We start from the raw sequence: 27,744 nt of genomic DNA, 5'->3' as shown, positions 1-27,744 counted from the left end.
GCTTCTCTCTTCAGATTTCCACCAGACTTTCCTGTCTACACTAGAACAGCGTAGGCTGCTATCTGGACGCTGCCTGTGGTTATCTGTCTCCACTTCAGTCTTGGCTGAATATTATCATTGTAGATACTTCCAGGTCTAGCAGCTTAGTGTTTCATAATAGAAATCAGGCTGATTAATGTAACTTACATCTGGAGAAACCTAGTTGTGGTCTATAATATTTTGAGTACCAAAGCTTTTTGAACATGTGATTTTTTTTTAATGCTACATGCATACAATGGGAGAAGTGATATAAATAATTGTATTTTGATAGTCTTCTGAATTCGCATGATCAGAATAGCCTGCATCAGAGTTTTCATCCTGGTTATACTAGCGCAAGTTTGAATACTTAGAAAGTTCCATTTTAAAGATGTATGAACAACTTGTTTGGTTTCTGGGCTAATAGCTGTATTTTGAAGAGAAAGAGTTTCACATCACCCAACTTTTGAGTCTGACATTGGTGACTCTGCTAATTGTAATAGAGCTGTGGAACTATTTCATTCCAGATGGAACTTTAATCTGGCTTCTGATTGAGCTGAGTGTCCTTGTAGAGTCTCTTAGCATCTGCTTTGGAAATGTATATAACATTATTCAAAATTTGTACCAAATTAAACCACCCTAAGGCTATAATTCAATTTTTCTTTATTGAGGAATGTATTGTCAACAACTTTATGCCACAGTAAAATCTGCACTACATATATTGTTTTACTTTGGTTTTTGGCTATTAGCTGGTCATGTAGATTGCTGTGATTGAATTTCCAAGTTCTTCAAATTTACATTATGAATTGAAACTTTACATCAAGGAATTAACAAATATGGTCAGTTTTTCTCTTTTCCTTCTGAAAATAGAAGAACTTAAATTGATGCTTCTAGCTTTAATGATTTAATATTTTTATTTATAAAATAATAGTTTCATAATTCTAGGTAATTTCTGTGAATGAAATTTAAGATACCTGTTTTTGTATTTGCAATGTAAAAAGAGAAAGAACGGGTGGAATAAATTGAAATACACCAGGTACTGTTCATTTAGCTTCTGTCTCTTATTTTAGGTTCTCTTGTATCTCTAACAGGTAATGATTGTGCTTTTTGTTATTTTTTTAAATTCTCCAAAGTCAGCTGTATTTAGTTAGTTAGTTTGTCTTACTATTATTTTAAAATCTTCCTCTTGAACTTAGTATAACTGCTATTTTGAATATGGGTTCTTTTATTGAAGTTGGTCAGATTAGGTTAACGAATCAATGCAGTTTTTCTCTGAAACCATTGTTTGTGAAATCTGCTCTAACTTGAGTAGATGTGCTTGAAAAGACTAAGGTACTGTTGCTGGACAAATCAGTCTGAAGCTTTGAGTGTATTAATTGTCTCCTAAAGTGTTTCTCAGACTTGTAGTAGGACTTTATTACTGCCACCCCAAGTGTTAAAATTGAATCATTGAAGCTGTTAGCTAACTGTTGAAAACATACGATGTCTGTTTTCTTTTCCTCATTACTTTTATTCTGTTACTTATTTGTGATCCTGATAAATCTATTGAAGAGACTTGACTAATGACCATTGATGTGGCTCAGTACATTGCATGCTTTCTACTGCTTAGAAACATGGTGAAGTAATGAGCATAACATTATCAGTTTATGTGAAGCTATTCCAGTGTACTTGCAGCTCTTATTAGAGCTGGTGGGGAAAACATATTTGCTAACAGGTGATTTTACTAAAATGTTCAAAGACCTGTCTCTTTCCAGAAAGCATCTATGGAAAGGGTTTGAGAGAGGAAGAAAGACCCTGCTCCTCTAGGATTACTGTGTTGTTTTGGGTTGTGTTATATGCAGATCTGTCTTGTGTTTTTGGACTGATTGAGGATGGAAAATGGTGCTCTGAATCAGGCGAAGTAGTAAGTTAAACCTGGAACTTTTATTTTTAACTCGTAAAGTAACTAAGATATGAAGCTTGATGCAGCCATGTATCCTGATGGTAATATTTAGCAGCTACTCTTCTTGCTTCAACTATAGGCATAAAAAAAAAAATTAAACCCAAAAGAGTTACTATGAATTGAAATTGTGGTCGTTTGGCTATCAGTACTTACCACTACTTACCATCTACAAGGGTAATTATATTATGTTTATTCTCTTTTTTACCTCTTCTGTTGCTGCACAGAAGAGCAGAAAACACATACCAAATTTACATGGTGATCAGAATTAGAAGAAAGAGTTAAAGACATAGTTAAATTTTCCAAATAGAGCTGCTGCCTAATTTCCACATGGGAATGAACAGAAAAAATAAAATAAAAAATGGTTCCAGTCTTGCTACAGTTTTTTTGTTTGTTTTTTTGTTTTTTATTGTGGAGAGCAAGGTGAAAATCTACAGTAGAAGCTAGGTGTAGCCAGAGCATTTTGTATCTTCACGATGTTAAGGCAAAAGCAAGGGAAAATTGCTAGAATTTTACTGAAAGAAAAAGGTGAGCTTTAACAGATTTTTTTTTGACACATCTGTCTTCCCTTGTCTGTAGAAGAGCTACAGATTCCAGTGAAAGTTAATGTGAATATTTGTATCTTATTTGAGAAAAGGTACTTTCAAGGGATTCATAAAATAATAGGAATAGAATGCAAGAAGAGAAGACAATGTCCGTGGAGGTGACATTTAAGAAACATCCACTGTGCTCACTTCCATCACTTAATATATTTCCATTTACAAGATGTGTCATTCTTCTAAAAAGTTGAGACAGTTAACTGAAGGTTTTTTTTGGAGGCCAGAACGGTCTGTGGAACAGACTTAAATATTTAACTTGAACGAGTTAGGCAAGAGGATGTTTACAGCAAGGAAAAAAGTGGACTTAACTATTTTGCATTAAAGATTTGAAAACTTTTACTTTCCTGACATAATACCTCTGAGGTCCATTCAGGTTTGCCTGGCTCTGTCTTTCGGTCTGTTTTTGTTTTGTTTTGTTTTGTTTTTAACGGTTACAACAAGCCAGTTTTCTGATTTTGTCTTATAATAAGGAACACTCTCACTGGACTGTGGAGAGGGGAGGAAAATAATAAAAATGCATGGGATTAAAACTCCTCCTTGAGAACACTTCTTTAAATATTGTACAAATGTTAAGAAAATACGCTATACAGTATCTTGGTTTGATGCAGGAAAAGTTGTTAAATATGTACTTACTTGTATTATTGTTGTGCTTTGGAATCCTGATGATCCATACCTTCAAAAAGTCCAAGAGCTGGCTACAAGCACTGTTAATAGTGGAGCAAAATGGATTTAAAATCTCAGTATTTCATTCCAAGGAACAGTCTTTCAATGAAATCATCTAAATATTTTAGATGTAGCACAGGAAGAAAATATTGAATATTACATAATGTTTGTATTGCCCTGCATCTCAACCTGTCAAAACTGTCCCCTAGTCAAATGCTTGTTGCATGGAGCAGGCTGTGAAGTAACTTACAGTATGTTTTATCATTCAAGCAATTTGTGCAGGTTAAAGACTAAATCCAAAAATGATTGCTGTACAGCTTTTAGGCTACTAAAATGTAAGTGTGTTTATAAAAACAAAACAAACAAAAAACATTCTCTGAGTAATTGCATGCCTCAGTGTCTGTCTGGTCTCTCTGCTCTCCATCTTGTACAAGTTCAGTCCAGTAAATAGGTAGAGCACTCAATCTTAAGTCCATTTACAGATCCCCTTTTCCTATTGCAGTTGTGCTACAGTACAGTAAGAAAGTAGGAATTCTGAAGTGTAAGTGCCGTTCTCAGCACTTTCAGCAGAATGTGACTTCTTCAGCTTTTTAAAGAATGGAGTCAAAACTTTCAATTGAGTGTGGAATCTGGGTCCCAGCTCAATGGCTTCATCCCCACACCTGACTAGAACTCCCCATCCTCATTTATTAAATTGTTATGCAAGTCTTTATGCCTTCATTCGGATTTTTATTAAAGAAAAAGCAGCAACCCAGAAGTTATCTTACGTGCCGGATGCTTCTGATAGTTGATTTAAAAACAACAACCATGATATGAGAACAGAATTGCAACCAGACAAAATGTTAGCCGTTGAACCCATATAAGGGGAAATCCCCACTTTCCGTACATAGCTTTTTTTGAACATTTTACCTACCTGCTCTGTTTGTAGTGAATGGGAAAAGAGAGAGAATTGCACAGAAGTTGATTCCCAGCAGAAGTTTATCTTCTGGGGGAATGCAATGATGGGCAAAATGGGTTATCTGTGTTTGGGCCAGTCTCCTGTTAGATCAGCTTAGACCATCATTAAGGTGCATCATGCATTTCTGAGTATGTTGAAATTGCAATATTTCTATGGTTTCTTTCCTTACACTTTAAGTAGCCTCATTTATGTGTTGACAAGAGGTAATAGTTATGAAGTCAGAGTACGAGGGAGAGGCTATTGCCAGACCATTTTCTCTGTTATCTTAACGCTATCAGTTTTTTACCAAAGTCTGTAAATATGCGACCAAATAACTCACTCATTTCTTGACACCAGTTTAAAAGTAAATACCATCATACAGACTCACTCTTCACCAGCACTATGCTGGAAGGACCCAAAAACTAACAAGGCATCAAGCAAACAGGTATGTAAGAATACAATGATACTTGAGTTTTCACCTTTAAGATAAAATCTTTGTTTAAAAAAAATATTTTTCATAACCTCTGGAGAATTGGCATTTCCAAGTAACTTTTTATGTCAAAAGAAAATTTAAAAAGTAACACAAAAAATGCCTCTTTGGTTTACTTTCCTGAATTCTACCATCTGACTCCTACAAAAGCCATCATTGCATTGTGACTCTGTTATTCATTCAGTGACTCTCAAACTTTTGTTGCTTTTGTATGTGCAGAAAACTATTATAATCTGGTAAATGCTGTTTTGCAGGTCTGTTTATTGAAGGAATAAATATAAATTAGCTCTAGCTTTTATTCACAAATAAAATATTCTAACCTTTTTAAAGCACCCAGTCAGAATTTTCGATCTTCATAGAACAAGAATTTTATGATGGTTCCCTTGATTTGGTCTCATCTGATGACATAAAATCAAAAAAGAAAGTATGGAACAAAATGAACCATATGAAACTTGAGTTGTGTAAACATGACCTACCTTAAGAAATTCACTCTTTACCCCTCCTTTCTCTTATATGAGGGTTTGTTTTTTTTTTCTGTAGTTCATGCATACATTGTATGACCCCCAGGAAATGGATGGTTTAGATGCAATAGCATTCAACTGCAGAGCTGAAGCTATTTCAACCCCTGTGTAATACCAGCATGAATATACCAATAGGAGTTTCAAATCAATGCACAGCATTTTTAGACTGTTGTTTGATAATCTAAGTTACTTTTGCATAGCTAACGTGATTTGTAAAAATGTGAAAAAGTAATAGGCTGTTCCTAGTCAGTTTTCACCCAGTGATTATTAACAAGTTTAATTTATCCTCACTAAAAAAGAAATTAAATTGCATGAATACATATCTGTGATAAATGAAGGTGTTTGCTTCAGTGAAGTTGTTAATATCAGGAAGAAAAAGGGGTGAAATACAATGAAGATATTTAACTCAGATACTTGAATTTCAGTTTGACCTGTTTGTTAAAGGCAGATATGTTTGTCATCCTGATGAAGATGCATTTCTTCATACCTTGCTGTTGACAGACTCTCACCTACTTTTCCCATTTATTATGATAATAGTCTACCAGATGTCATATGTCACAGACTAGTGAAGTTGTCTCTGCCTATTACTACTTTTTTTTATAATGTGCATTCTTGTTTTTCTTTCCTTAATTTATGAATTGTTATATGCTCTTTGACATCCCCTATTTTTTGAGGAAAAGAATAGATTATTGAAAATATTTAAAAGTAATTTTAGAGACAGAAGACTATGTTCTTCCCAATGTAAGTGCCATTATGTTAAAGAATGTCTTCATATGGATGGTTAATTTGAATCTCTCAAAAATGGTCAAATAACTTAAAACTGTAATAAATGTTGATTTAAAATACCTAGTTGTGTAGCTTTTTTGAAAATGGCTAGTTTCAGTGGATAAATACATAGAGAAATGCTAGTAACTGGGGCTGAAAACATGAATTACAATGTTATATGTAACTTAGGGTGATAAGAGTAACAGAAGTCATAACTCCACACCTGAAAAATTAAATGGCAAATATTTTTTTTAAATAGTCCCATCTTTTAGATTATAACAGTCTCATATATGTACATGTGTGCAAGTTCAAAACAAATTTTGGCAGAGACGCAGTAGAAAGATCAGCAAACTGTCTTTTCACAGTTTTTGAGCTTTAGTGGGACTGGTCTTCAGCACTCGTCATTCAGAGGTGTGGTATTGTTTTTCTTTGTGTGCTAAGACCATATTGGACGTACACAGCACTTTTGATGATAGGAACATCAAATTGCAGAAGTATTTTAAAAAGGAAGTAGAGCTACTTGGACCCACAGTCAGATTTCTTTCAGATTTTTTTTTTTTTTGGCAGTTGGGAAACTAACCCTTGTCAGTTGCATCGGAAGATTTTATTTCCATATAAAGCTTTTTGCTTAAGAGGTTCATATCTTGGGAAGACTGTTTTTGTGTACAAACATGAACAGTGTTCATTTTTTGCACTATGTATCAGCAAGGAATGTCATTCTGACTTTTATTTCTTCTGTTTTGTTCTTTCTTAGATTTATAGATTTGTGTACTTAAATATTAGAATCTACAGAAAAATTCCATTTAAGACATTCTTTTTCTTTAAAAATCAATATTAAGTTTAAAGGCTTTTCTTTGTCCAGAGCAATGGCAGAACATGCAATAATCAGCGATTTAATGTTTCTTGCTTTCTTTTTCCACATTACTGTGGAAGTGTTGATACATTAAATTAACTGTTTCATGGAAATGCTCTTGATCTTCTACAGTAATATTTTAGGTGAAAGACTGAGTAGTTCTCTATACATTCCTGAAGGGATCATTGCAGTCCTTAAGGCTGCATTGTGTAATATAATATAGATGAACATAACAAGTCAACATAGGAAACTATTATGCTGGAAGAAGAGGAAATCAATATAAAGCCTGGTATTTTTCTTTTACATTTGCAATCTCTGTGCAACTATAATTGACCAAGGCTCAGAGTATTTCAACTTAGTCCTGAAAAATTCATATGTGAACAAAACCAAAGTCACTGTCTGAAATCAGTATTGTGCTCCTGAAGTTTCTTTCAAATTTAATTTCAATTTCTCTCTTTTAAAAAGATAATTTCATTTGTATGTCTCTCAAAGACTTGAGTTTTTCAAGTGACTGTATTTTCCATTAAAAATAAAAGCAAAAGAATAAATTAAATTAAAAAGATTAATTATCTGTAGAAGTTTGAAACAAAACTGGAACTTCACGTGTTAAATAAATGCCCCTCCTGTTGAAATGATCATCCATTGTTACTTCCATCTTCATGTAATGAATTGTAAAGAGGATGGAAATTTATCTGAAATAGCTGACTTCTTAGAGGTTTTTTTTCCTCCTCCTTCCTCAAATTAATTGTTATAAGTAGAAAAAAACAATCCTGTTACACTGAGTGAGGGCCAGGTTTGGAAATGATGCACAGAAAAAAACTTTTATTCTGTCTGAAGTTTAGAACATTTTTTGAGTAAGCAAAGCCTATGATACTTTTCTACCGTTCTATACAGCAGAGAACTATAGTATTTAAACTAGTTATACTAATGAGGAATCAAATGTAAGAATATTTTTAGGCTGATGGAGCGAATAGGGAATGGTTAATGTACCGCCTATATTTAAGAGTTCAGCACTTAGACGTTACTTGGGGATTTAAGAACTTCGATCTTCACGTTTTCAAAATGGAAGCAGTTGCTGGTTTACTTAAAGGTTAAATAACCCTCAGTTTTCACTCTCTGCAGTTCATAATACCAAGTAGGCATATCTACTTAAATTACTCCTAAAAACATAAGTTTGAAATACAAGAAATGGCTGTCAAAGTTCTTTTGTTGTTTTAGACTTGCAATCTCTACTCTCTCTCCTAGAGCTTTTTATTTTCTTGTAGTGATAATATGAAGATACAACACTAAATTCTGCTGGCATTCCAAATATGATCAAATTTATGAAAGTGTTACAATTCTTGATCAATTCTTTATCCAGATGTGTTTTAAATACCAGTTATATTTACGGTTGGTGTTAATTTTCAACATCAGTACAGGATTGAATCTTAAAAAGTCTTGCTGAAATATGCTCAGCACTTAGTTTGCTAATATTTGAATTACCACACTATACTTTTTGAAATAGAAACATTAATTTCACATAACATGACAATTTATATATTTATTTAGTCCCATTTTTTTTCCAAAGTGTCTTAATCATATCTCATGCTTTATCAGAACTGCAAAAACTACACAACTTTGTCTGCAGATTAATACTTTGGGTAAGTGTTTGTAGTTTACCATTTGTTTCTTAGTAGCAATATTACTTCGGCTCTAAATCCAAAGAAGAAAACAGATATGCAGAATTTTTTCTTTATCTTGCATTCTGTCTGCATTCCACCCATTCATTTTCATTTGATTGGGTCAGGCAAACCAAAGAGAGAACTGTGATTTTGTATGCAAGGTGTTATTAACCTGTAGATGAGGTTAATTTGATTATGAATTAATATCTTAAAATACACTTGATTTTAACTGTTATTAAATAAAATACGTAATTCATAAAATATAATACCATTACCACTCACTGAAAAAAAATATTTAACGCAGTACAGAAACAGCAGATACACATTAGGCTCCTTTAAAATAATGCCCAGTCTCTGAATACTTTTTACTGAGAATAGATATAATCTCATGTGTTGTGTAATCTTACTAAATTTAGCTGAAGTTATTGCTTTGCTTTATCAAAGCCAGCTCAACTACAGGGAGGTGTGCTCAGCCGCAATAGTGGTTGCCTCTTGAGCAGAACTCTAGTGTTACCAGTTCCTGACAGCTGCAAGCCAGCCTCTGGGCATCTTGCTAAATTTTCAAATGTAATTATACAGTAGACTTCCTTTAACAAATTCTGTGTTCCCAGCTATAATTATAACAGCTTTTCTTGCCTCTAGCCTGTTCTTTATCTTACAACCCACCTCCATATCTCCCACTGCTGGCTAGGGTTATCCAGTAGAGCTGATGAATCTAGAAAAGCAGCGCTTATTCTCTTTATCCTCACAAGGATGGTTTCATCAGTACAGAAGATCCTTTTCTTGTAATTGACTATGCTGAAATGACATTTTTCATAAAGCAGAAATTTTCTACTTTATTTTCTACTTCTCAGAACTGTTGAATAGCATGCTACTCTCATTTTACAAATACTTCTCAGAAGTTTTTACAGTACATAAGGTAAGGAATTGTCAACACCTCTCCATAAAATGGCTGAAGGAAGACAGCATAGGGAAAGGAAGCCTTCTAAAACCACGTTGTGTTCGTGTTGTGAAATTCAGGATACTGTTTTTTTAATTATACCATCTGTGCATTAGGTTTTCATATAGAAAGCTGTTTATGCTCCTTTTAGGGACACAATAAGTAACATGAAAATAACAATGATCCATGATACGTTTTTTCTTACCTGAGGTTCTAGGTAATTTTAGCCAAAGAATAATAAAATAGGAAAAGTTATCTACGGTTTTGCTCAATTTAGTATTGGCTCAAGTTGAGTAAATTTAAAAACAACTATGCAGAATTGCTCCTCTCCACCAGTCCAGTGGAAAAGGAAGTTGATGTGATAGTTTTGAGTCTGGGAGTCTAAAGATCGGATGTATGTGAGAGAGGAACTAAGCTGTTGAAGACAGACAGAGGCAGCCTTCCTTTTTTTTTTCAGTCTTTGACAATGGTTGGCTGTGGCAGGTAGAATGTTATTGGAGAAATATTGCCTAGAAGATCAGATTGTCAGCTAGTTCAGTCTTCTTTTCTGCAGCAGGATTGAGTAAATTTGTCTAACCTAGTCTTGGAAAGCTTCTTTGAGTGAAGTACCACCAGAGCTCCTAGAAGTCATACTCCCATTGACTTTTCATAATTTACCTACATCTTTCTAACAGTCCTGATGCACGAACTGAATACAACATAGTAAGAGGTGGAAAGGAGTAGTAATTACCTCTTCCCGTGCACGTGCACATCTGCACACTCACTTCCCCCCCCTCCCCCCCCATGCCTGTCAACATATTTCAGAGTGAGATGTCTCTTTGAAAGATACCACTAAATTTAGTCTATTGGTTTGTGATCATCTCTATCCATTGACTCCCAGCGTAGTGTTTTATTGCCAGTCTGTGTTTGTGTTCTTGTCTGTTATATTCATGTCCTTTCAAAACGTAGCACTTTGGATTTGTCTTTATTGAATCATCTTGTTGATATCTGCCATTATTCAAAAGCATTCAGAAACTTAGATCCTGTCCTCTGAGGTGCTGCTGGTTTTCCCAGCATTGCATTAGCTGCACATTTCACCGTGACGTTGCCTTCCAGTCAATAGGATTGTTATGAAAATATCAGATAGAAACAGATCTCTGTGTGATCCATGTGAAATATTAACACAGTGTGACAGAGATGTTTAATTTCTTCTTTTAAAGAACATTTTGCTCCCTGATTTGAACCATTTTTGTGTCCAGCTGATGGCAATTATGACTAGACTGTATTTTTATTATATTGGTATTGACAATGTGGGGCACGTTTGAAATCTCTCTCATCTCAAGCTTGCATTGTATCTGCTGTCACCTCTCAGGCATTATGACTGCTAAGACCTTTCCAGTGAAGTCATTCAGATAAACTTGAAGAGATCTGTACCTTTTTATTTGTTGTGTTACATCTTCTAGATCATTGTAGACTGAAATTTAGTTGGTAAATAATTGGTTCTAAAATCTTTGCGGGTTTCACTGGTACACCAGAATTTGCCAGGTAGGAGCACAGGAGAAGGTGCCTTGCCCTCACCATCCCCCCCCTCCCCCCCCCCCTTCCATTTTTTCCCTACTTGTTTTGATTTTCTTTTCTCTATTCTGACATCTTGGAAATAATGAGTCAAGAGATCCTACTCTTACGTCCCTCTTTCTTTACAATTTTCAGCTTGACTTTTTTCAAGATTTTTTTTTTGTAATATTATTCTTTTCTCCTTGTTTGTACCAACAGTATGTTTATTTTATATCATTGTGGGTCTAAATGGTAAAGGACAGATATATATATATATATTTTTCCAGCTGAGAGGATGTGTTGTAGAAATGTTCTTCAATTTCAGAAAGGCACAATTAGGTTCATAACAATAAGATTTCAAAGGTTGTCAGTAGAAAATGAAGTGTTCTTTTATAACATCTTATGTGCCAGGTGGAATGGGATTAAACAAGTCAATTCCAGAGGGAAATGAGATCCAAGATTTTCCTTTTTGCTTATGTGAAATGTAAATACAGATGATTACATATGAAACGTTTCAGCATACTGAATCTTAGGACATTAACATGGCTTGGGGAAAAGATTGAATTAGGACAACGGGTAGTCTGTCCTCAATGCTTATATCCAAATACTTTATGGAAAAGCTTTTACCCTGAATGAGTGTGACTTTGGTATTTGGTATGATGGCCCATGGGTGGCCTTTCCTTGATGTTCAATAAATTTTTGTGTAACCACTTAAAATCCATCATTCATCAGTTGCTCACCTGCCTGTTTTCCTTGTGTATTGCAAGATGGAAAATTTTACCCTAAAAATGAAGCTATAGCATTACGAGCAGTGAAAGCAGGGTGTTTTTGTTTTTGTTTCTTTTTTGACAAGGTCTGTCTATGAGCTGAGTCCTCTTGCTCACCTACAGATAGCAGGGACAGAAGCCACAATGTTTATACCAATTGATGCTCTCTCTCTGAAATTTGATGTTTTCTATTTTACCTTTCAGTTTGTTTTATAGGTCACTTAATTTTTGTTACTTTTCTTTAGTATGAGCTAAGAGAGAATATTGCTGAATATGCTAAAATAGGTGTATTTTTTACAGCTGTCATTTAAGTAGACAAAGAATCATGTTTAATGCTCCTGTGGTAATAAATAGTACTATAATTGATTGTTGACAGAAACCCTTAAAATACATTTTTATGGTTGAAATGTACTTTGGGTAAACAGTGTTCAGTTTGCCTATTAAAATAATTCACTATATACTGTGGTTTCTTTGAGTATTAAGAAAGTAGGACTTTTCCAGCAACAGTAATTGGTTGACACTGCTTGACCTTAACGCAAAGCTACAGTATTTAATGAACAAACGGAAGGAATAAAGTTTTGATAAATAAGGCAATTTTCATGAAACCTTTAGAAATATGCTTGAAGTCTTTTAGTGTTAGATTGACGGTTTCTCCTTTTGTGAAAAGAATAAGTGAATAATTTAAGGCTATATTTCATGTTTTCAGATCTTCATTCTGTCATATAAATAATAGACTGTGAAATGCAGCAGCTCCTGCATTCACAGATTTAATAGACCTATACAAGTGAGTATCTTACTCACTTCTGCTGTCTTAAAATGCCCTTTTGTGCATATGTATACCTGAGAAGAAATGCAGAAGTGGGACATTCCTGGACTCTCTTCAGTAACCAAATTCCATACGTCATACATTCTATTTTTAAACAATTTTTTCTTCGTAAAGTACTTTTAGTGCAGCTTAACGCTGTTATTTTTTTATTTTATTTTTTTAGGTTTTAACTATTGAACTGCACTATTATTGACTGATTTCAATAAAGTAAAGCATGGCTATTCAAAACTAACATTGTGTAAAGTTTATTAAATGGAAAGACTTTGTGGAATAAATACAGTTTTAGATCCAGCATAGAACTTTGAAACACCATCAAATCTCAATGGAAAAAGAACCAAATGTATTTACTAAAATAGTGAAATATTAAGGTAATTTATACCATTTGCTACATTTATTCTCAGTTATGTAATTTCTTTTGGAGGGAAAGTGTTGGGGAGGAAGAGCAGAGCAAAGCAGAATGAATGTAGTATCTTCTTTGTTTCCACTCTGTGTTCTTCCCCATGCCCTGCTAAGTGGCTTTAGTTTGATATGTGTTGAAAGGATGGTGAAATGAGACTTAGGAGAACAAGTGGTAAAGTATGTTGTTTGTTTTTTTTTCATGTTCTCGGTCTTCCAAGCAGGAATGTAATTTTAGGATCAGCAGACCATGTGAAACATAAAGACTCCTCTCAAAAATATGCACAACTATGACTATTTTGTTTGCTATTAAATGTAGCTTTCCTAAACACTTCAATTTAGAAGCCTAAGTCAAAATTTTCTTCATTTTCTTCCTGATAGCTACTTGTTTCGACACTGGAATAACTCTAGTTGTTTGGAACCTTCTTCTAGGATTTTAAATTGTTAATGAACTCTTGCCTGCCTCCATCCTATATCTATGCATGCATCTACACAACTGAGGAAAGCTCATCATTTCATATTTAAAAGACTATTTCTGTAAATAATATTTAAGAACTGTCAGATAGTCCTCCTTTGTCATTCTGTTGCTTTATGTAGTTTCTTCCAAGTGAGCTTTTCTGCTTCTCACACTGCCCTGCCAGCGAGGAGGCTGGGGGTGCCCAAGAAGCTGGGAAAGGACACGGCCAGGACAGCTGACCCAGTCTGACCAAAGGGATGTCCCACACCATTTTGATTAAGGGAAAGGAGGAAGGGGGTGAATGTTCAGAGTGACGGCGTTTGTCTTCCCAAGAAACCATTACATGTGACGAGCCCCACTTTCCTGGAAGTGCCTGAACATCTATCCGTCTGCTGATGGGAATTAGCGAATGAATTTCTTATTTCACTTTGCTTGCACACACAGCTTTTGCTTTACCTTGTAAGCTGGCCTTATCTCAACCCATGAATTCTTGCACTTCCACCTTTTCGAGTCTCCCCTGTCCCACCTGGGGAGAGTGAGCGAGTGGCTGTGTGGTGCTATGCTGCCTGTTGGGGCTAAGCCTCAACACTAGTTGGTGTAGTCATGTTACTTTTTCTCTTAGTTTTCAAGAAAAATAATCTGTATTTTATGTCATGTTATGCAAATCTTACCATAATCCTGTATTCCCTTTTGTAAATTATTTCAGTAATTTATTCGTATCTTCATTTCCACTTAGATTTTTTTTTCATATTCTCTGTAAATCTGTCTCTTGGTTTAAGCTAGTCCAAATATTTAAATGGAAACATGCTTTTCTCTTTCTCCAAACTCTAATTCTACTCATTGAAACTCAGCATCAGCACGGAGATGGAGACTGTTCTGCTGTGTAACTTCTTTTAAACTAGTATTACAACAGTGTGAAAACCATTGAGCTGCACTGGGATGAAATACGTTGGCACCACCTCTGTTTTCAAAACTTATGTAGGGTAATATTTTGTATTTCTTTTGCTACTTAAACATTATTTAAGATGTCAGCTGGGGATGTTTTAGTGGTTTCAGTAAGAATTTATGAGATTAATATATTCAATATATTGATCTTCCTAAGCATACCAGTCACTGATTGGATCCAGCTGCGACTGATTTCTGTGATATCTGAGGCAATATTTCGGTTATTATTCATTATTACTTCGGTGCCAGACTGTGGTCTCACTGTAGCAAGGAAGTATGCATATGCACAGTTCTTTATTTGTAGGCTTTAGCTTCTTTCAAGGTGTAAAGGCAGGAAGGTGGTATAAAAAGCAAAAAAGAAAGGACTGGGGAAGTAGAACAGCAGGGATACTTTGCTAATGGCCATATGCCGATAGTTGCTTTTAAGTTCCAAGTTCTCTACTGCTCTGTATTTAGTCAGTGCTGCTTTTTTTGCTTAATTTGTTAACACCTATAGAAATTAGAATGAGCAGTAGTTATGACAAATGGACTATGTAATCTGAAAATTGTATTTTGTCACATGTTTTAGTTACAAAACCTAGTTGAATTCAATTGTCCAAACATTCACTTAACATATTAATAAGTAATACAGGAATACTCTAAGCCCTCTTGAATTAGATATATTACATCTTGTTACAAAATTTAATGCCAGGCTTAATAACTCAAAGTATACTCTAGAATAAAAAATATATCTATATGCTCGTATATTACACTAGGATGATAATCTAAGTAAGAAACTAACATTATTTAGTGGGAACTGCGTAATATACTCATGTGTAGACAAGTGAATTTAATTCAAATTCTTAAAAAGAACTCCCTAGCTTGATTCCTTCAAAGTGAGCAAAGTTTTCGCGGTTTATTTCTAAACACAGTTTAATTTGTGTTGCCAACAGATTACCAAGCTATTTGGGTACTTCTATGACATAGGTGCCTCCTAGGACTTTTTATTTTTAAAAGGTGCCTTGATAGTTGTGTTCTCAGATGTTCAAACATTGTAGAAATAGGGTAAGGTACCAACTTCTCAAAAAGGAAAGATACTGTTTCCAATTCAATACTGTTAACTTTCCATATTTTAATAGGAAAATTATTTTAAAATATCAGAGTATCCCATTGTTATGTGGATTGACTTAAGTATCTCAGATAAAGACCCTGATCAGTCGATCGCAGAATCACAGAATTGAAGGGGTTGGAAGGGACCTTGAAAGATCATCGGGTCCAACCCCCTTGCCAAAGCAGGTTCCTTAGAGCAGGCTGCCCAGGTAGACGTCCAGACGGGCCTTGAATATCTCCAGAAAAGGAGACTCCACAACCTCCCTGGGCAGCCTGTTCCAGTGCTCTGAATGGAATTTAACGGAATTTCATTTGTTAAATTTTTTAGAAACAAAGCTTTGAACATTCTTAGTGTCTTTAAAACCATCTGTAGTGTGCTATTAAATGCTGTATGATATTTTTTCTCTATTAATAATGAATTAACTACTTTCTTGAAAGTACACATAACTATCAAGTTACTGAAATTTGTAAAGTACATGTTTTTAATTTCAGTCAGAAAAGGAAGAATTGAAAATAATGCTAAGAAATAGCCAAGAATTGAAAGTTGATATAAAATAAAACTTCAGGTTGAATACTGAAGTTGTCTTCATAATGATAGAATCACAGACTGGGCTGGGTTGGAATGGACTCTAATTCCAACCCCTCTGCCATGGGCAGAGACACCTCCCACTAGACCAGGTTGCCCAAAGCCCCATCCAGTAGGGTTGGTAGACCCTGGAATTGTTTTCCAGATAGTAAAACTTCAGCAATTGTCTTTTGAATCTACATAGTACTCTCTCTACCATTACTATCTTATTAAAAATAAATTGAACCATTTGGCATTATTTTACATGTTATTTCTATCTCTTCTGCTACATGATTGTGTGAAATACTTATTCAACTTTGGGGAAAAAAAATTAGTTTCAGTCACCAGACTTTTTTCTGTTACATGGATATTTCCATAAGAAATGCAATGCCTTAATTTAAGTCAAACTAAGAATTTAATATTTGGGGCATTTTTTCATCAAGCATCTATCTTTATTCTCCATCCAAAAGTCAAGTTCAGAAGAGTGGTGCCAGGACTGCTACTCCAGCTCCCTTGTTTGTGCTAATTGCTGGCCTTTATCTTTATCCCAATACTACTGACTGCTTAAGGTGGGAAGAATATCATTTTAAGGACAACTGTCTTGTTTGGGTTTGAACATCTGCCAAATATGTGAGTTAATTTTTTTATCTTTAAAAAAAACTACTAATTTTTCCTCATTTTCATTAATGTCAGTTACACTTTTAGCAGTTACAAAGATGGTGTTTGTGATGTTTCCTCTAGTTGTTCTAAAATTATTTTAAATACCCTTTCTATAAACTGACTTTCATTTTACAAGCATAGGTGCTTTTTCCCCCAATTTACCACACGAAATTTTAGAAGACAATTGAAAATACTCTGTAGTATGTGGTTTTAAAGGCAATGAGTAACTGTATTGAAGTCTGCTTTGCATGGAACTGGTGAAACATAGCTTAAGTGGGAGCCTTTCTTTACTTTCTCCCATAATATATTCTCAGTGCTGACCTGGAGGAACAATTCACTGTCTAATTCAAACTTCTTACATTAACAACATGGTCTCATTTAGTGGTGATACAGTGTTTGCTGTTAAAGACTAGCCAATTTTGCCTTAAATATCTAGATTATATTACCTCAATTTGGCATATTCCCCGTTTAGTTTGGAACTACCTTGCAAATGTTAGAGTGATACTACTGAATTGTGTAAAGGAATTAGAAAGTTGAAATGCTGGCAATGTAGATTTAGTGTACTGGTATTGATCTACAGAAAAACTTGAGTTCAACAGATTAAAGGTCAGGAAACTGAATAGGAACATTTTTTTGCTTTTACCGACTTCCATCAGTGACTTTAATTAGTTGTTTTCCTTCATGCTGATCTAGATAATTTAAAGCCCTATCTGAAGTGATTTTATAAGAGATGTATGTGCTTGTGGTTTTGTATGTACAGTTTCTGTACCTTTCAAGTGTAGTTAGTTTTTTTCTGGTGTTGCAGTACAGTACAGAACACTGTGCAGTACATTAAAGAAATAGAGTCTATGCATCAGAACTATTTTCATGCCTCACTCAATTCTTAATGTAAATTAGTAGGAACATTGGTTATCCATTTGAGAAATTGAGTTGGTATAAAAATAAAAATGCACTTATGGTGTGTGGTGCTTTGTGTATCATCTTGGGAGTGTTTTTCTGTTTATCTGTCACTTGCATTAGAAAAAACAGTCACTGGCTGCAGGTGACATTAAAAATTAAAGGTTAACCTCAATTTCTTTACTGACCAGGCGTGGGGCAGAAAGTTCTTCTGCATGTGTGCCTGAATTTTGGAACTGTCAAAAAGAATTGAGAAGTAAAGACTCGTGCTTTTGGTAGTTTACTATTTCTGTATGCAAGTCTGGATATATGGTTTCAACATTTTCAAGTGTTTATATTGCTTATTATAGGTTATATCAAGAACAGTTTTCATTCCATCCAACTTTATGAAATTCAAAAATGACATGATAATGCTGTAGTAAATAATTATAATGAACTCATTGTACTGATGTGCATAATTTTGGGAATGGCTTTTTTCTTTCTTTAGAGAAACTAACAAAAATAGCCTTTTTCCTATTACTAGAGAACATGTGTCTTTCAAAAACTAGTTAAAATTTTTATTGAAAATTGCTATAGCAACATTTGACTATTCTGGTTAGCTCAATGTACATTTAATATAGAGCAAGATTTGTATGCTCATGAACAAGTCTGGGAAATCTTTCTTTTAGGCAGGAAGTCTTTCAGCAAAGTTGGCTTCTACCCCATGGTGAGTTCGGAGTGAGCCAAATTCAGTGCTGAAATGCTTCCCTCCTCTCTCACTCAATGTGTTAGAGGCAATGTTCAGACCAGTGAAGAAGACTTAGCTTCAGGCAGCAGTGGTTTCCATGTAACCTGCCAGATATCTTTCATTTGCAAAGTAGCTATTATGCTTGTTCAGTAGTAGACCAGGCTACAGAAGCCTTGATAGTGGAGATGCAAACTCAAAGCGGTAGCTGCTGCTCTACCTTCCATTTTATCTCCTGATTTTACTTACCCATGCATGTAATCAATAGATCTGCTGCTTCTTGTTGGCTGCTGAGTGCAGATGAGCAGGGAAGAAAGAAGAATGAAATTGCCTGCTTTGTCTTCATGATTAAAATAGACTGCCAAAATGCACCTGTTTCCTTTCCCCATCCCTTTTGCTGAAGGGTGAATCGCTTCTGTCCTTGGCCATTTTTCTTCCTACAGATCTTCTTAGGAAAGTAAGAAAATAGAAATATCATTAAGGAAAGCAATGAATATTACTTCAGAAAAGAACATTGTAGTTGAGGTTTTTGAGGATCCCTAATATTTCAGATATTAATATAGCTGCTTTAAAATTATATATTCGTGTGCTTGATGGTAAGCTTGGCAGTTGTTTCAAGACTGGTATGCTGTAGATTTTTCAGATCTTGAATTAAATCTTGTTAAGATTCCTTTGGTGGGAAAGTGATAATACACACTTCATATGTTTTGTTTATTATTCCTACGTTGTTAAACCTATATTTAAGACCAGTAATTTCTCTGAAGACAGAATACTTAAAAATCCCAGTTATTTATTTTCCTATATTTCCCCCTGCTTGAAATTATCCCAGCCTTCTTCAGGATCAGTGTTTGACTTAACACTTCCCAATTTCTTGTTTCAAATTTTTTCACTTGACATCATAGTGAACCTGGTCAAGCAAGTTTTACTATTGAAATAATTAATAAGGAAATAGGAAATAATAATACTTCAGAAAGTGGTTATAAATTGAAAGTCAGTGCCTTCTAGGAAGAAATCTTTAAGTGATGTTACATATTTTCTAACGTGCTCTAGAATAGGTGGCATCTTACATATATTTTTTCTATAATTTGTCAGTTACTTCCTTTAAGTTCAATAAACAACTTCTACACCAGCCTTAAAAGCACTATCTGGTGACTTGCAATCATGTTACAGATGGCATCTCTTCTTAAATACTACAGTAATCTGTGGTTTGTGGAGCAACTAAATTACCCATTTGTTACACTGTTAGGCAGCTCATAGAGGTCATCACACATCTGTACAAACAGACCATTTTAAGTCAAAAAAAAAAAAAAAAGGACATTTTCTGCAGGTGTTTTTGTTGCTCTTCCTACAGCATGGGTGGTCCATGCACCTATTCTTGTGATTAATTTATGGCTGTATTGCAGATAGTGGATGTATAGAGAGATATCTGTATGCTAAGGACTGTATTTTCTCATATGTATCAGAACTTGCAGGATATGCAGCTTTAAAGAATGAAAAACAGGTCCAGGATTGTTATAGCAATTCCTCACAAGAGTGCACGTGAGGAACATGTACACGTTACTATCACCTCACTGATAGTAGCTCCTGTAGCTTTATTTCTGGAGCTGGTAGATTGTCCCAGCAAGGGGTAAGACTGCTTTGTGTTTCCGGCCCATACTTGCTCTTCAGACATCCTTCTCTGTTGGTACTACGCCAGGATTTATCAGCTTTATGTAGCTGGTCCTCACTTGATGAAATCAGGAAGGCTTCACATTGTTCTTAGGTCAGCAATCTTTGCTGCATCTCCTTTGCCCCTGCCTCTTAGCAGGCTTGCTCCCTTTGCCTCATTTTGGGCACTGTGGCTCTGAAGCCTAAGCTGTCCTTGGCCAGAGCCAAGGGTTCAAAGTTGTGGTAATTCAAATAAAGTTTTAAGGAAAAAAGTTGTAGAAAATTGGCTGCCACATCTCTTGAGGAGGAAAGGACTTGTTCATGGCTGTTCTTGTCGTTCTTTCTTTCCCCTTTCCTCCTCCCCATTAAATACTGTGCTACTAAGTTTGCTTCTAGGACAAATTCTTAATTCTTAATATGACTTCATATTAAACACTTTCTTTGAAAACAGTGGCTCTACTGACTTAAACTTTTAAAAGGAGAATTAGAAGTTTGCCATCTGCTTTTGAAGTCTTTCTCAATGTTATTTCTTTCTCACTTTATTTCTCTTCCTTTGTATGGAAGTTGTAGACCTACTGCATGAATTATTCTGATTCAAATTTTGTCTTTTGACATTAATCTACATTATTTTTAAAATCCAAGTTATATACTCTATAGTGGGATCCAAGCTGGAGCAAAGAAAACGTTGTCATTATCACATTAACCTTATTTGGTGGAGGGAAGAGAGTATAGAGGGGAGAAAGGGAAGAAAATGCGTACCTTTTTAGATGAGTGTATTCTTTCCATGAAACGTAACAAGAAAACATAGATCAAGACGCTCTTGCTTGGAGATGCTCATACCATCTGACAGTAAAATGATTTTAATGAATATAAAATCCAGAAGCAATAGTATTTTTTCCCTTAGTAAATGGTAGGGAAACCTTAATTACGCATTGCTTTTGAAAGCACAGATTGTACTTAGTTTGCTGTTGGTCCTTTAGACTGAGTCTTGGGAAGCAAATACAATGGTACTTTTCTGAATTGTCATGCTGTAACTGACTTTTCTCAATGTGAAAATGTTTTTTTCATTACTTTCATCAATGAAGTGTAACTGTTGAATGAATTACAGATTTTTGGGGGGCATGAAAACTATAGGTATGAAAGTTGCATGGATTTGCACTTTGGGGGGAAACAATCATGCATTTTTTTTTTTTTTACTTCAATGTTTAGCTTTTAGCAAAGATATGTAATAGTCTAGCAAAAATATAAAAACATTCCCATACAAGCCCTTTTTCTTATTCCAAAAAACAATGTGAAACAGTTCATCTTCTATCATGTCTTATATCAAAAAGAAGATTCTAATATTCAACAAGTTTCTTAGTTCATGACATTATTTTATTTTTACTTTGCAGAGATATGCTATGTACACCTAGTTTCTTTGAAAAGAAAATTTGACTAGTGTAATTTTGTAACTTTCCTCATACTACTCATGTGACGTACTGCCTTCTCGAATGTATTATTAGTGGGCACACTTAAAATGCAAGAGCCTAAAACATCAAAGAATCTTTGTGTGGGGTTCTTGGAAGAATCATGGTAAAAGATGCATACAAGAATTTGGCAGTACTGAAGCGTTTTACAGCATCTTATTTCTTGTGACTATTTTAATTTTCTGCAATTAGTGTTGAGGCTAGCATAAGTTCTCTGTATTTCCCCTGCAACATACGTGCAGAGAATGGTATTAAATGTTTTGACTGTTTCCAGTACAAACTCTGTAAGTTTGGAAAGGTCTCTCTAACTTCCCTGTTGGTTTTACTGTTAAAAACCCACAGCATGGCTGTCCCTTTTCACAGTGTTTGTAGGGTGCTGAGGACAAATGAATTCCTGTTTGGAAGCCATAATTCACATAATTGTAGTGGTGATACCTCTGCTGGTTTCTCTTTTATCAGGCATTCAGCGGAATCATAGGACATTTAATATTTCACATAGAAAATAAACTGGTACAAGTTCAGCTGTGTAAAGGGAAGAGATACTAAATAGGAGAGGAGGTTTGGTTTGACTCATCATCTGAGTCAACACATTCTCCATTTGCCAAACTACAAAATAAACTTGAAAGCCTTTTAGATTTGTTTTTAATATGTGGTGCAGAGGTAAGGTGACCAGAGAAGTCACTGTTCTTTTAACGTTAAAGAGTTTCTGTTTGAATGTATTCAGTGCTTGCATTTCAAGTTAAGTCTTCTAATGATTACACATTCAGTAACTTGGAGAATGACAGACATAAGCAGCAGATTTACATACACAAGACCGACTTAACTAGTCGTAAGTTCCCAATTTAGCTTCCTTAAGATGAGTAATATTTCTTCATTCGTGTAGTGGTCCTAAGGTTATCAGGGAATCACCTCTTCAGAAATGATACACATATCTGAGACTCTGGTAGTCTGAGAGCTGCTTCATTACATATATTTGCATTTACGTTCTAAAAATGTCACACTGAGCTCTTATCAAAACACAAAAAAAGTTACTAGTTTCAAATAAGAATATTTGGACCAATTTCACTTGACAGTTTTACATTCTGAAAGTGTTTTTAAGGTCAGAGACATAAGTTATAAGACTGAAGGAAATATTTAGCTGACTATGATAGAAAAATTGAGGCAAAGTGCATATAAATATACAGTGTCTGTGTGTAAATTTGTATGTGCTAAGGTAGGTTTGAGAGTTGAATATTTTCTGTTAACTGAAAAGTTTATTTTGCACTCTGATGATCTTTAAATGTCATTCCATCCATTTGGTGGAGCAATAGCTTAGCTAATGAAAATTGATATTTCAGAGTTTTTCATTCTTGTGTAACATCTGTAAACATGTTCCCAAACTCTAGATGCAGTCCTGTAATTAACATAGTGTTTCCATGGCATTTCATCAATGAATAGAAAAAATAAGATTTATACAGATGGGGAAAAAACTTGGGTTAAAATTTAAGCAACCTCTGCATGCTTTCTCCACTCCAGATGAACAGTGAGGTATAGTCCAACTCCCTGTCTATACAAGGGCAAGATCGATTTAGAAATAAAGCATTTTTTCCTTTTACAGAAGATGTGTAGCTCTCTGATTGCAGCGCTTAGTTTCTTTATTTTTCATTGGTGTTTTCTCTCCATGTAATATACATAGGAAGTTAATGATGAAAGAGTAGTAAAGTATTCATTGAAACTGAGAATTATAGTATTTGCAAATGTAAAATCATAATTTACATAAATGTTATAGTCAAGAACATTATGAATGTAAATATGCCTTCATCTATTCTCAGTCTTATAATGCCATTCGTTGTCCAGTGGGAGATGAAGAGTGATGTTGAGACTGCCGTTTAACCTATTATAGCAGCCTAAAAAAATTAAATAGCCTTGATGTAAATATGAGGTGGGAAAAGAGTATTCATCTCCATTAAGTGACATAAAAAACCATGGTAAGAATAACAGGCGGGTGGGTGTGCATTAAGCAGTGAAATCCCTAAATTCAAACTCTAATTATAAGCACAAGGACAATTGCCTCCCACGTACTTAAACTGTTATGGGTTTTTCAGACAGAAAATATGCTTCACAGTTCTTCAGGCACCAAATATGGATTTTCTTTTGCATTCTTTTTCACCTGATGCATAATTCCTTTTCTTCCGTTACAAAATGAGGTCCTAATACTAAAAAGCTGTGTTTGTTTTCCTTAGTAAGATTCGGTCTTCAGGCATTTTTCTTGATCTCAGCTATGCTGACGAAGTCCTGCCCTTTTTATTGTGTCATAAACAGATCTTGCACCATTATATTCAGATTAACTGGGACAATTCGTTTATGTTTGTTTTTTGTTCAATTGTTTCAGCTTCAGATTGCCGTTCCATAGACCTGTGGATGACCAGTGGCTGGCGTACCTGTTGTTTCACGTAGGTCGCTGTTTCCTTGTTTCTAGATGATGTATTCTCATAAAGAAAGATAATATGCTTGCACCTTTTTCTAAAATTATTATTACATTAGATCAAGCAACTTTTTCATATTGAGTAATTGGAGAAAAGCATGTGACCTGTGGAATTGCAAATGAGAACAAAGTTGGTTTGTAAAACTGTCTTTTAAAGCTAATTGTGTGTTGCAGCTTCTTAAACTGCTTGCAGTACAGGAGAGATCATTTTGATTATATAGCTGTTCCATCTTTGCCATAATACAAGGTAAAGATTTAATTCTTTTTTTTTTAAATCAAAATCATTACTTCAGTTTGAGCTTGATATTTACAATACAAAAGGAGATGCATTATGTCCCTAGCTAACCTGATATAATAATTAAGATATTGTGTTCCTAGACTAAATTTATCCAATTTTGTATTTCAGTAATCAAGCATAGAAAAGTATAATAGGACACAATTAAAGTTATTGACTATTACATCTTTTCCACGTGTAGTAAGTTGTAGATTGCAATTGAGTCATCTTTAATCTTATCATAAATAAACGAAATATATTGATCTTAAATATATCTCTTCCACACATGAAGAGGTTTTCCTGATAGTAACTCTTTTAAGTCCTTTTAGGCCCTTTTAATTTCAACTTACTTTTAAATTGAAGATACTATGCCAGGATATGGTATTCCAGTAATGCCATATGTGCAGATAATTTCCTTAATACTACCATATATTTCCCTGTAATGCACCCAGGGATTGTTTTTAACTTCCTAGCTACAGCAATATAGGAGCAGTTGGTTTATTTACTGTGACTTCTAAGTTCTTTAGGGATTCACTGCTTTCTAGGATGCAATCCTCCGTTTTATGTGACCTCTTCTTAAATAAACAAAAATAATGAAATTTATACTCTGAGATGTACTTAATATATGCAGCTTATTGGAAGTTTTTGTTTTTGTTTGTGTTTTTTTTTTACTTATTTTGGTCAGGGCAGAGCTTCAGCTTTTCCCACGCCAGCAAAGAGTTAGTCACTGGGTTTTATATGTATTTTGCGTGATTGATATTTTAAAAGAGACAATAAAGGGGATTTCACAAAGCATTATAGCATTAATACAGCACAAAGAAGGCTTATAATGTGTTTAGCTTTTGCTGATACCTAATGATACGGCAAAAAAGCACTCTACTACAAGGCTGCTTTTAAGATTCAAGGGAACCAGAGGAATTGTTAAGAATAATGGATAGCATAACTTAGATTAATTCTTCTAAATTTATTTTTAGGAATAGAAGCACAGAAATCCTGCCTTAATTTTGCTATTTCTTTTAGGTATGCTGCTTATTTTGCTTTTAGTAACTTGTAATTTAAGATCACAGTTATTAGGTGTATTTCTGCATTTTATATATCACTCCCAGATGCTACAGTATTAGTTTTTATCACTGCATATTTTATGAAATGTCAGCCTTCTGTTGGCTGTTCACGCAGCATTGTTAGTGATCAAAGCCACAACATAAAGGAGAGGAATCTAAACAGTTGGCTTATCTTTGTCCTTCATTGTGACACAATACCATAAAATTACTTTACTATATAAAAGGCAAGCAAAACTTCATGTAGCACACTCTGAAAAGGTGAACTACTTGTTAGGCTCAACAAAATAGATAAAGTCTTATCAGTGATATTTTGTATAAGGAAAGTAAAGTTAGCAATTATATCTTTTTGCTTTGGAAGAAGTTTCATCTTTTTCTGCCTTTTTAAAACACAATGTTCTTTTTTATATTAAAATGCTATTATAAATCTATCCATTAAATTATTTTTTTTTAAATGAAAGAAATGTTGTGGCCTTTAGAGCAATCTCTATGATATGTTTTGGAACTTCTCTGGAATACAATTAGTCAAAGCATACTATATCATTTGAAGGGTGATAAATGGGAAGATAATAGTCTTTACCTTATGAAAACTACTGATGATTATCAAGTGTATTTGACTTTTATTTTCATTTGGATTTGAGATTATTTTGAATTTATCTAAGTTTCTGGTTAAAAATATCAGAGCAAGTACCAGCCAGCCTTACTTTTTCTGCTTGCATGAGTTGTGTATCAGAACTGAAGTAATAAAGTGGGAAAAACTCTACAAGCTCTGGAGATATTCTATAGGAATAAAAATCTTGAATGATTTTGATCAGCTGTTGTGTATGCCCTGCACAGCAGTTGGTTCAATCAATTTTATGTTTTGGGATGGTTTTATTAAAACGAGCTGCTGCTTTCAGTAAATCATTTCAGTAAAGATGCTAGCTTTGTATATGCTTTTTGGGGACCTGCAGCTTACCAATGCAGTCTCTCAATATAAACATACGTAATTCTGCTCACCAAGAGGCTGGGCTGAATTAGTTCCCCCCTTACAATGCAGAGTATTTACCAAGACAGGAAGAACAAGAAAAGGGAAATAGTCTCATCTTAGGGTCATGGTGGAGAAAGTAGAAGAGCAGAAGTGTTTATGTCATATTGTGAAGGTCAAAGGCAGGCCTGGTAGTAAAGAAACCTCTGGACAGTCTCTTTTAAAGGAAGATGATGATGCACGTGATTTGTTAGAATACGTTTGTCTTTCCAACAGCAACATCATCCTGCCTTTCAGGGACTTGGATGCCTGCAGCCTGTCTTTATGCATTTCTGCCTTGAAATCTGTCTTCTTCTGGTGCACAAGAAGTTTTAATAAATTAGAATGTAGATAATGTCAAAAATGATATGAAAGATGTTACTCGTGTTTGACAAAGTTGTAATGTTTTGTTCTGATTTCATCTGCATTAATATTTGTTTAATATTTTAAAATTGTATTTATTTAAAGTGGATCCGCTAACAGCTTACACTTGTCTACTTGTTTTGATAGGCACTTCAGAGGCTTTGAACAAACTGACAGTGGTATTATTCTGAATGGCCTTATGATTGAGATGGCCACGTTCATCCATTTTTACTTAAATCCTCGAAGAGGTCATTCTCATTTATATTCAGATTTTTCTTAGTTCTTTCTGGATGTGCTTTGAGAATACAGCGGGTAGAAAACAAACTTCCATCAACTGAGTTAAGGTTGAACATATTTAGTATATCAGAAGCATTAATTTTTTGAATTAATTTTGAAAAGTGAACATTGGCAAAGCAAAACATTGTGACAGTAACGAGTAGTTGATCCGTCCGCTGCCTGACAATAGGATGCTGAGTGTGGGCCATCCTTTCTGTATGAATATGGCATCACACGAAGTCAGTGTCACTTTCTCCTTCTCCTCTGCCTTGGGTCCTGTATCAATTTTATGATCCACCTACAACCCCTCACAACTGAAAGGGCTGAACATTCAAAACTGCAAACTGTTCCATGACTTTGTCAGATAGGGGCCTCTTTGTGATCAGTTTCTGTTTCGGTTTATTGAAGTGGCTCTTACATTGTACAGTTTCATCCACTGGTTACTTAAGAAGGTAAGTCTTACGTCTCTTATATCCAGTGGGATTCTAGTTTGCTGAGGAAGGCTGAGAAACCCCGAGCCTGCCCTGGTTGTGATAAAGGATTTGGAGGCACCAGAAAGATTGTGATGCTTATAGCATGCTTACTGTCCACAGCAGGAAGAGCTGTTGCTCCTAGGGAAAAGAAAGCTGTATGAGGTTACTACAAGCAGGCCTTAAGGCGCCTGAGAATGGGGAGGCCAAATATGTTTGTCACTATTCTTTTAGAGTCCATAAGAAATTTACGTGAGCATGGAGAGAAGGCAGAAAGGAATGAAGGCAGTCTTTAAAGAGGGTGAAGCATTTTTTTCCTGTACTGGTCTGAGTAACTTTATCAGACGTGTCCAGTCTGTAGTTGGAAAGTAAACATTTTGTTCGGGGCTCCCTTTTATTTGTACATGTAGGACTACTTCAAACAAGTGGTGAGATAAACAGATGCTAAAGACATTTCAAGAGGTGACAATATACAAAG

At 34.8% G+C, this 27,744-nt stretch overlaps 1 protein-coding gene across 4 annotated transcripts in view; it reads left to right on the top strand.

Annotated features, from left to right (window-relative positions):
• The window catches only part of TBC1D5 (TBC1 domain family member 5), a 323,220-nt gene that overhangs the window by 50,051 nt on the left and 245,425 nt on the right, over positions 1-27,744 (top strand). For all 4 annotated transcript variants that reach the window (XM_035556416.2, XM_050708888.1, XM_050708886.1 and 1 more), the window contains exon 3: positions 23,727-23,787. The gene's annotated coding sequence lies outside the window, so the exon portion shown is untranslated. The remainder of the gene's footprint in view (positions 1-23,726; positions 23,788-27,744) is intronic.

Source organism: Cygnus atratus, chromosome 2 (genome assembly GCF_013377495.2).
Source record: "Cygnus atratus isolate AKBS03 ecotype Queensland, Australia chromosome 2, CAtr_DNAZoo_HiC_assembly, whole genome shotgun sequence".
NCBI lineage: Eukaryota > Metazoa > Chordata > Aves > Anseriformes > Anatidae > Cygnus > Cygnus atratus.
This window is presented reverse-complemented; position numbering and strand designations above follow the sequence as displayed.